Source organism: Lactuca virosa, chromosome 5 (genome assembly GCF_052849685.1).
Source record: "Lactuca virosa cultivar CGN04683 chromosome 5, Lactuca_virosa_CGN04683_v6, whole genome shotgun sequence".
Lineage (NCBI taxonomy): Eukaryota > Viridiplantae > Streptophyta > Magnoliopsida > Asterales > Asteraceae > Lactuca > Lactuca virosa.
This window is the reverse complement of record NC_136430.1, coordinates 215,751,114-215,761,775: the sequence shown is the minus strand read 5'-3', so window position 1 is coordinate 215,761,775 and position 10,662 is coordinate 215,751,114.

Sequence of the window (10,662 nt, the reverse complement as noted above, 5' to 3'; positions counted from 1 at the left end):
ATACCTGAAGATATTTTTCACTGCAATCATGTGAGGTTCTCTTGGATTTGCTTGAAACCTGGCACAATAACAGACAGAAAACATTATGTCCGGTCTACTAGTCGTTAGATACATAAGTGACCCTATCATTTGACGATAGAGAGTCACATCAACAACCGGTCTCTCAAGAGATGGTGTCAACTTCGTGCCAAAAGCCATTGGAACCTTTACTTTCGAATCTCCCGTCATGCGGAACTTCATTAACAACGTCTTTGTGTACGCTTCCTGATTGATGAAGATGCCTTCTGGTCCCTATCTTATATTCAATCCAAGGAAAAAGTTAATCAGACCCATTGCGCTCATTTCAAATTTAGTCTCCATCAACTTCCTGAATTCAGCTGTTAAGCTAGGATTCGTGGAGCCGAAGATGATGTCATCGACGTAAATTTGAACGATCATTAAGAGTTCGCCCTCTTTTTTGCGAAAGAAGGTTGGTTCGACCGAACCTTGTTTGAATTTAGACATTTTGAGAAATCGTGTTAGAGTTTCATACCAGGCTCTCGGGGCTTGCTTCAATCCATAGACTGCTTTATCCAGTATGTAGCAGTGATCAGGATGCTTCTCGTTCACAAATCCAGGTGGTTGCTCAACGTATACCATTTCTTCGAGTTCTCCATTCAAGAAAGCGCATTTTACATCCATTTGGAAAACTTCGAAGTTTTTGTGTGCAGCATATGCCAAAAAGATTCTCACTGATTCCAACCTTGCTACTGGAGCGAAGGTCTCTTCATAGTCTATTCCTTCTTCCTGGAATACCCTTTCACCACCAGCCTCGCTTTGTTGCGAATGACATTACCCTCTTTATCTAACTTATTTCTAAATACCCACTTTAAGCCGACTACAGATGCATCCTTTGGTGTGGGAATCAGTCTCCAAACACGATTTTGTTCAAACTCATGGAGTTCGTCTTGCATAGCTTGCACCCAATCAGAGTGATCAAGAGCAGCATTTACCGTCTTTGGTTCGACTTTAGAGACAAACGAATTAAACATACATAATTCTACTTGAGAGAATAAAGCAGTTTGCTTCGCTTTCATTTGAGAGCGTGTGAGAACACCCTCAGATGATTCACCAATGATCTGAGTTTTAGGATGATCCTTTGTCCATTTAATGAGAGGAGGGTAATTTGGATCATAGGCAGGATCCAGCTCAGCATTGACTTCTTCTTCCAGTTTGTGACTGATTTCCTTCGTCGTTTGCATTGCCTTCGTCATTTGCATTTTTGTTCTCCCCCTCAAATGGCGAACCGAATCCTGTGTCAGATTCAGTGCTCTCCCCCTCAGATGGATCTTCATGGGTTGGGTTTTTTGATGGATTCCCCCCCTGGAAAGGCATGTTGGTAGTTTTTGGTGTATACGAACCCTCCCCCTGGATTGTAGTGCTTTCTTTTGGAGGGTCATTAGTAGCTGGATGATCACTTGCTACAGTAGGTTCGCTTTGTGTCTGCTTCTCGGTTGGTTGTTGAGGTTCGCTTTCCATGTCTTTAGCAGCTTCATCGATGATTTTCTTCAAGGTATCGATTTTGTTATCTACTGCTTTCGCTTCTGAGTGGATCGCCTTCTCTGGTTCATCAAAGAGAAGCATGTATTCTTCAAACAGATTGGAAATGGGAATAGAGACTTTACCTGATTCCGGAAAGATTTCTTCTGTTGAACTTTCGCTTGCTTGAATCTTCTTCATATAATTATCATCAAAAGTTACATAGTAGGTTTCTTCAGATTTCCTTGAGCGTTTATTGAGAACCCTATATGCTTTTGAGGTAAGTGAATATCCAAGAAAGATCCCTTCGTCTGCCTTAACATCAAATTTGTTTCGGTTCTCTTTGGAGTTGAATATAAAGCATCTTGAACCGAACACGTGGAAAAACTTTACATTGGGCTTGCGATTGTTCAAAATCTCGTATGGAGTGATGGAAAATCGCTTGTTAAGGAAGGACCGATTCTGAGTGTAGCATGCAGCAGCAAAAGTATCTGCCCAGAAGTATAGTGGAAGGGAAGAGAAACTCAGCATGGTTCGGGCTGCTTCACACAGTGAACGGTTTCGCCTTTCAACGATCCCATTCTGTTGTGGAGTATAAGGAGCATAGAAGTTATGAGTTACTCCTTTTTCAGCTAGAAACTCTTCAAAGTCTTTATTCTTGAACTCCAGACCGTTATCGCTTCTAATGTTTCTTATCACCTTTCGCAGCTGTAATTCCACCTGCTTGATAAAAATCTTCAGCTTGGGAGTCGCCTCAGATTTCTGTTCAAGAAAGAAAACCCAGGTGAAGCGTGAAAAATCATCTACAATTACAAGTATAAACTTACTACCACCGATGCTTTCGATAGCCGAAGGACCACATAGGTCGATGTGCAGTAGTTCAAGAGGCTCGATGATCTTTGTATTGATTCGAGAAGGGTGACTCTTTCTGCTTTTCTTGCCTATTTCGCATGCTGCGCACAGGTGTTCTTTGTCAAATTTGAGAACAGGGAGTCCACGCACATGATCACCAAGCACCAGTTTATTTATATCTTTGAAGTTCAGATGCGATAGTCTTCTATGCCACAACCAACTTTCATCTGAGTTCGCCTTCGACAGTAAGCATATTGCCGGCTTTCCTCTTATCAGGTTGAGATTTAGAGGATACATCTCCCCTTTGCGCTCAGATTTCAATAGAACTTTCTTTCTCTGCTTTTCAACTATTTCAGATCCCTCATCATCAAACGAGACTTTCAAACTGGTTCCCACGACTAGTTGAGAAACACTGATGAGGTTGTGTTGTAATCCTTCCACGTAGGCTACTGTTCGTATTGAGAGTTCTCCGTTGGTGATCATTCCATACCCTTTGATCGTGTCGTATGAGTTGTTTCCATATTTAAAACATCCACCATCCTTAAGGGACCGAAACTCCCTAAGCTCTTTCCTCCTTCCTGTCATGTGACGAGAGCAGCCACTGTCAATATACCATTCGTCGTCAAACTGCTCGTCACTGATAACCTGCAAAATTTAAGCAGATTTAGGAACCCAAAGTCTCTTGGGCCCTGGTGAGTCTTTTACAGAATAGGGAATTGCAACCGAAAGATCAACCATATATGTTCTTTTTATTAAAGTGGTTTCATCTTTTCGTTTGATGGTGTAAACTTTGATTTTATTTTTATCTTGTTTTAACTGGGATGTTTTATTGTTAGATGGTTTCTCATCTGAGGTTTTCTTTGGAGTCCTAGAGTTAGCTGCCTTTCTGGTATTTTGGACTTCAGAATCTGAGTACAGCTTTCCCTTTTCTTTTGATATCCTTTACAGAGTTGGACTTTGGCTGAGAGTGAGGAGGATGGGATTTAGGACCGAAACTTGACTGTCGGTTCTGAGCTCTTGTGTTGGGACCGAAACTAGACTTTCGGTTCTGAGCTCTTATGTTGGGACCGAAACTGGACCTTCGGTTTTTGGCGTAGTAGGAGCTGGGACCAAAACTTGTCTTTTGGTTCTCGTGACCACAAGTATCAGGGCCGAAACGGGTCGTTCGGTTCGCCTGATGGTACGATTGATGTTGATTGCTAGAATGAGACTTGGCCTGTGCTTCCTTTTTGAGAGTAGAAGCTTTTTCAGAGCGAACATAAGAGGGGTTTTGTGAGTGCCAAAAATGCTTTCTCTCATTGAGGTTCTTCATGTATCTTTTGTTACTTTGGCATTTCTGTTCAGCAAGTTGCTCTTGAGTCAAGTGAATGTTGGCCTTAGGTTTCGCTTTCTTCTCATGAGCACCGGTTGTTGTTGATGAATCGCTGGTAGCTTTCAGTGGTTCCTCTGGTATATCTTTTGTACCACTTGTGTTGGGTTTATCGAAGCTTGAGGGCTTGTTGAGGGGTTTGGGTATGTATCGTCCCTTAACTCTCCATGAGGTTTGCTCTGACATACCAACTGTTTCGTCTGCATTATCGATGGCAGCTGACCAGAAGAAGTTATCACACCCTTCAGCATTATCTTTGTCAACCATGGAGGTCAACTCAGCTGTTTGTTTCTTAGTCACACCAGTGACTGCATACACTTGGTTTGGTGTAGTTTGCACTTTCTGATAAACAACAGCCTTTTCTTGGATTTTTCCTTTGACACTCGAGCGAATTCAACCGAATTTTCAGCTATGAGTGGTTTGGCTGCTTCGGGTTCGCTCTTAAGAAATTCTGAACAGTCGACCTCATCTTCTCCAGAGATTTCACTCATCTCACTTTCCTCATCAAATTCAGAAGTGGTTTCCAAATTTATTTTATTTTCTGAACTCAATTTGGCGTTGGATGAGTCAAACTTCTGTATAGTTTCGGTCTTTATTTTTAATTTATCGTTTCCGTCCAGTAAATTCTTAAGCATGCATTTATGTTCTTTAGACTCAATGAAAGATTCAATTTTGTCCAGACCATATTTGTAAGTGACAGAAACTTCATCTGAGGACATTATAGATTCACATTCAGCAATGACTTCGTCCTCCTTAAATTCAAGGAAAGGCAAAATCATTTTATGAATCTGTTTTCCTATCTCACAATCTAAATGTAACTGAGTGATGTTAGTATATAAGCGTTTAGCAATCAAACAGAAAACATTTCTTTGTTTCAAAATTTTCAAATTGTCTCTTTGCAAATAAATAAGTTCATCCCTAGCCCTACTTAACTCTAACTCCTTTTGCTGAATCCACATCCTTCTCTCCTCACTCTTGGAAGACTCCCTGTTGAGTTGGTCAGTTAGGTTAGAATTAGCTAGGCGAGTTTGCATAAGACTTCCACTTAAATTCGAAAACTTGAATTTTAATTCATTTAAATCTTTTTCATAGTTTGTTATTGGCACTTTATAAGATTCTAGGATAGTTTGTACCTTCTTGATCAATTGATCGCAATCGCTGATCTTTTCACTCATGGGCTTGGCAGCAAAACATCTGTCTTCCATGACCTTCGCTTCCTCATGCTTAATTTCGGTTGTAACCATTAAGCATCTCCCAGCCGACTCAGCAACTCCTTCTCTCGCCACAAATGCTCTTCCATGCGAGGGTCTTCGTACCTCTTCATCCTCAGAATCTGTGGACCAGACTACCACTCCACCGAACTCATCATCAATAACGTTTTCCTGTACAATCAAAGCATTCATAGAAACGTTAGTAGCTTTCTTCTTCTTTATCTCCTCCAGCTTTCTCATGTAGTAAGTCTCGTCGTCTTCGCCATCCTTCTTCTCAGCTATCTTCCTTAGCATGCAATCCTTGGCAAAGTGGTTCTTGCCATGAAAGTAGTTGCAATCGTACCCTGAGTCTTCCACAAGCTTACTCTCCTTCTTTTCATCGTCCTTTTGAGTGGTGATCTTTGGTTCTTCTTTCACTTTTTCATAACTATAGCTTCCCTGCCAGTTTCGGTTCTTGTTGATTGGGAACTTTCTGCGAGCAAACTTCTTTGGGTTTGTGACCATCATAGCATATTCTTCGTTGGATAGATCACACTCTGACAGATTAGATTCCTCCTCTTCGTTTGCTACATTCTTGCTTTTAGAAACGAGGGCCAGTGAACCCACACCTGAAACTACCTTCGCTTCCTTTGTCACCACGCTTTCATGAGATTTTAGAATACCCATCAGTTTCGCTAGTGAATATGATTTAAATTGCTCATGAGCCTTCACAGTTGAAACCACCGCCATCCATTCATGAAGGTAACCTTTTGTTCAATTACCTTCCTTTCAATGCCATGCTTCATCATCTTACTGAGCAGATGATTGAAGCGCTCGAATGTCTGAACAAGCTTCTCTTCAGGTTTTTGTTCGAAAGCACCAAACTCAGAGAGCAAAAAGGGTTTGGATCGAGTGCTCTAGATCTTCATCAGTTGAATATAATTCTTTCAACCTATCCCATATTTCTTTAGCTGTTGTGCATGCACTAACCAGACGAAAAGTGTCAGATTGCAAAGCGAATCTTATCATTCTCATGGCTTTAACGTTGCACAGCACTTTGTCTTTTTCTTCTTGAGGGATCTTATCTACGTCCGCCAAGAGTTGGTTATACTCCTTTTGAGTCTTGACCGTTCGGTTTGTTCCAGTGTGAACAAATGGACCCAATGTTATTGCTTCCCAGATGAGATAACCGTTGTATTCATATCCAACGACATAGTCTTCAAAGTGATGCGCCCATACTTCATAATCTTGAGTGTAGAGAATGGGAACCCTCGTAGTGGATCCTATACTGTTGGAGATGTTGATTGGATTGACTTGAGAATCATCATGAGACATGATGATAAACTTCTTCTTTTAATCTGCTTGAATCATACTTGTAAAGTTGAAACTAGGGTTTTATCGAACAACAGATACACCGTCGACAAGATGAAGATGGCTTCTATATATTCAATAAAAGCGGAAACCCTAATTGATTCTTCAAACAGAAGAGATGCGTATATATATTACACAGTTTCCTGCTCTGATACCAATTGATGAGAATATTGAGTTATAGATCGATAGATTCTAAACATAAAAACAAGAATGAAGTAATCAAAGAACACAAGAATGGATCAAATGGTTTCGAATGATTAATAACTCACGCCTCAGAAGAGCTCGATGAAGAAATTCGACTGTAGAGGTGTGCTAGGGTTACAATGCAAAGTAATTAATGAGATCGATCGCCTTAAAGCAATACATGCATGCAATATATAAATGCTAACCCTAATGATTATCCACGGTTGGACAGGCCCAAACCGAGTAAACTAAATGGACTAATGAACCGAGCCCATGACGCAACACTTAGACCCAACACTCCTCTAATATCCTCTGCCTCACTCCTCCAGACATCGGTACCCACACTCGGCCACACTGCGTCAGAAGGCCACGACTATCCTTAACGAACAAAGGATACTGGCCTCAAATCCGCTCTATCTTCCAGTTCTCCTTCTACACCCCCTCGACCTGGGCCTCCTTGATCATATCCAACAATGGAGAGATCACGGTCATCCTCAAACAAACGTTCCCAATCGGGGATCCTGCCGCCTTGCGGCTCAAGGCATCGGCCACCACGTTGGCCTTCCCGGGATGGTATAAAATCTCACAATCATAGTCCTTCAGTACATCCAACCACCTCCTTTGTCAGATGTTGAGGTTCTGCTGATCCATCAGATACTTCAAACTCTTTTGATCAGTATAGATGGTGAACCTCACTCCTATAAGTAATGCCTCCAAATCTTGAGGGCGAACACCACTTCCCCTAGTTCCAGGTCGTGATTGGGGTAATTCGCCTCATGAGGCTTCAACTGCCTCGAGGCGTAAGCTATCACGTGCCCCCTGTGCATCAGTACCACACCCAACCCTGAAATCGATGCGTCACAGTACACCACCAAATCGTCCAACCCCTCGGGTAGTACTAGGATCGGAGCCTCGCATAACCTCCGTCTTAGGGTCTCAAAAGCCGTCTGCTGATCTGTGCCCCACCGGAAGGTCACATTCTTCTTGGTCAAGCGGGTTAATGGCACAGCAATCTTGGAGAAGTCTTGGATAAATCTACGATAATAGCCCGCTAAACCCAAGAAGATATGAATTTCTGATGCGTTCTTCGGTACTTCCTACCTCATCACAGCCTCGACCTTGGCTGGATCGACCGAAATGCCCTCTTGATTGATGATATGCCCCAAAAACTGTACCTCCCGCAGCCAGAAATCACACTTGGAGAACTTTGCATAAAGCTTCTCCGCCCTCAGGGTCTCCAGTACCTCCCTCAAATGTTGCTCATGCTGCTCCCTCGTCTTAGAATAGACCAGAATATCATCAATAAAAACGATCACCGACCGATCTAGCATCGGTCTACACACCCTGTTCATGAGATCCATGAACGCTGCTAGGGCATTGGTGAGCCCAAACGACATCACCACAAACTCATAACGCCCATACCGAGTCCTGAAAGCCGTCTTCGGTATATCCTCATCCCGAATCCTCATCTAATGGTATCTCGACCGAAGATCAATATTGGAAAACCAAGACGCACCCTGCAGCTGATCAAACAAATCATCGATCCTTGGCAACGGATAACGGTTCTTCACCGTTAGTTTGTTCAACTCCCTATAATCGATGCAAATCCTATGTGATCCATCCTTCTTTTTCACGAAAAGGATCGGTGCTCCCCCGGGGAACTGCTCGGACGAATGAACCCTCGGTCTAGCAGCTCCTGAAGCTGCGTAGATAACTCCTGCATCTCAAGTGGTGCCAACCGATATGGTGCCCTTGCTATCGGAGCGGCACCATGCACCAAGTCGATGTGAAACTCCACCTGCCTCTCCGGAGGCACTCCTGGTAACTCTTCGGGGAAAACATCCTGAAAGTCTTGTACAACCGGCACGCTTCCCACATCTGTCGTGGTCTCTACCCTCGTATCCGAGATATAAGCCAGAAATCCCATACATCCCTACTGCAGAAACCTCCTAGCCCTTGCAGTCGAACAGAGATTTGGCCCCTGCGAGGCTCTCTCACCATGAATAACCAGTTCTCCCCCACTTGGGGTTCGAACCCTAACCAACCGGCGCTCGCAATCAATCATGGCCCCATTGGCCCCCAACCAGTCCATCCCTACAATCACCTTCAGCCTTCGCAACGGTATCGGGACCAGATCCACATGAAACCTCTCGCCTAACACATTCAGGATGCATTCCTGATACACCCTCGTAGTACTCACAGTGCAGTCGTCTGCAATCTCTACCTCGAACGGGGAATTCAAAGTTCCCGGCGCTTCCCGGAACTTCTTGCTAAGTACAAGTGACACGGACGATCGGGTAGCACCCGAATCAAACAAGACATGAGCAGACATACCATTGACTAAAAAGGTCCCTGTACAAGCATAAAGTACACATAAGTCATATAAATAATAAGAACAGAGAATAATTGATACGTACCAGCCACGACGTCCGGAGCTGCCCGAGCCTCCTCGGTAATCAGCTGAAATGCCCGGCTCTTCACCGCCGGAGCTTCCGCCTTGTAAGGGCGGTCATCGGTAATCCTCATCGTGGCGGGTGTGGGCGCCGCCGCTACTCCTCCCCCTGCCTGCAACCTCGGACAATCAGCCCGCTTATGGCCGGTCTAGTTGCAGTTAAAACAAATCAAGCCCTTCTTGGGGCAATCCCTGCTCAAGTGGCCCTGCTGGCCACATGCGTAGCATCCCGAGCCTGTTACCCGACAAGCTCCACTGTGTGGCTTACCGCACTTGGCGCATCGGCCCCGGCCCTGCTGGCCTCTACTAGATGAATCCGAGGTCTTAGGCTTTTTAGCCTGACCCACTACTGTATGTGCCTGCTCAGGCTTCCGCTTGGTGCGGAAGTCTAACTCCATCTCCCGCTCATGGGCCTTCTCCACCATATCATTCAGGGTTTTGCACCCTGTAAAGCTCACAATCTCCCGGATATCATCCCTCAACATGGAATGATACCGTGTCCTCCTCATGTCCTCATCGGTAGTGTACTGCGGGATCAACAAAGCTCGTTCCCGGAACTTGGCGGTGATCTCCGCCCCAGTCTCGGTGGTCTGCTGAAGGTCATGAAACTCCCTCACAAGCTGTTGCACCTCAATCGGTGGTGCAAACTCCAAATCAAACTGCCTAACAAACTCGGTCCACGTCATTTCAGCCACACCGGCTGCTCCCACCTGGCTAGTAACCTCGCCCCACCAATCTCGGGCTCTATCTCTCAGCATACAAGAAGCGAAACCCACCTTTGCCGCATCCGAGCAAGAACTCGTGCGCTGGGCGTTCTCGATATCCGCCACCCAACGTCGGCTAACAATGGGGTCCCTGACCCCGAAAAACTTCGGCGCTCTGCACGCCTTGAACTCCCGAAACGAGGGAGTTCGGCCCCCGACCTGGCCCGCAGCAATCTCGGCTCGGAATGCCCTGAGCCTCTCCTCCATAATCTCCATCATACCCTCCTTGACCATCCCAAAGATGATTGGGGTAGCGTCAAGGATGCCCCTGGTAACCTCAGCTACGATAAGCTCGTGCAGCCTCTCATCAATGACATCGGTAGTGTCGCCTGATCCAGCCCCGGATCCAGATCCCGATCCTGATCTCCCTGCTCCAAATCGTGTCACCACCATGCTGAACTGAAATGTCATAAATCACAACAATCAGAATTTCCATATAAGGGATCTTCCCACACCGGTCCTCCTTGAAGTCGCCAGATCTAATATTGGTTCAGGTACAGGTCATGTGCTTTCAGTAGTACGGGCCCAATACTACCTTCCACACCTACATGTACCTTTCCCCAATGCTCTACCTGATAACTCCAATTCGTCCCAAAACTAAACCATATCCCACAAACTACCGCATACATCAAATCTCAGGTTGTCCTAAGATTTGCTCTACTCATATCTACCAGACCAATCATAACAGGTTGCCTTTATGCATGCAAATTATACACAGAAAATGATCAAATAGACTTTCGAATAAAAGATTCTACCCTAGGACCACAACCATAAAAGGAACAGGAAATAAGACCAAATCAATCATTCTGAGGCTATAAGCTCCTAACCGTATACAATTTTAAAAGCATACACATAGCAAATTCCATACGATCATCAAGCTCAAATATCAGTATAACATGGCTAACACATTGGGAAACTACTTACTTGTCTTGGCTGATCACGCGCGTTGCACTCTCATCTTTT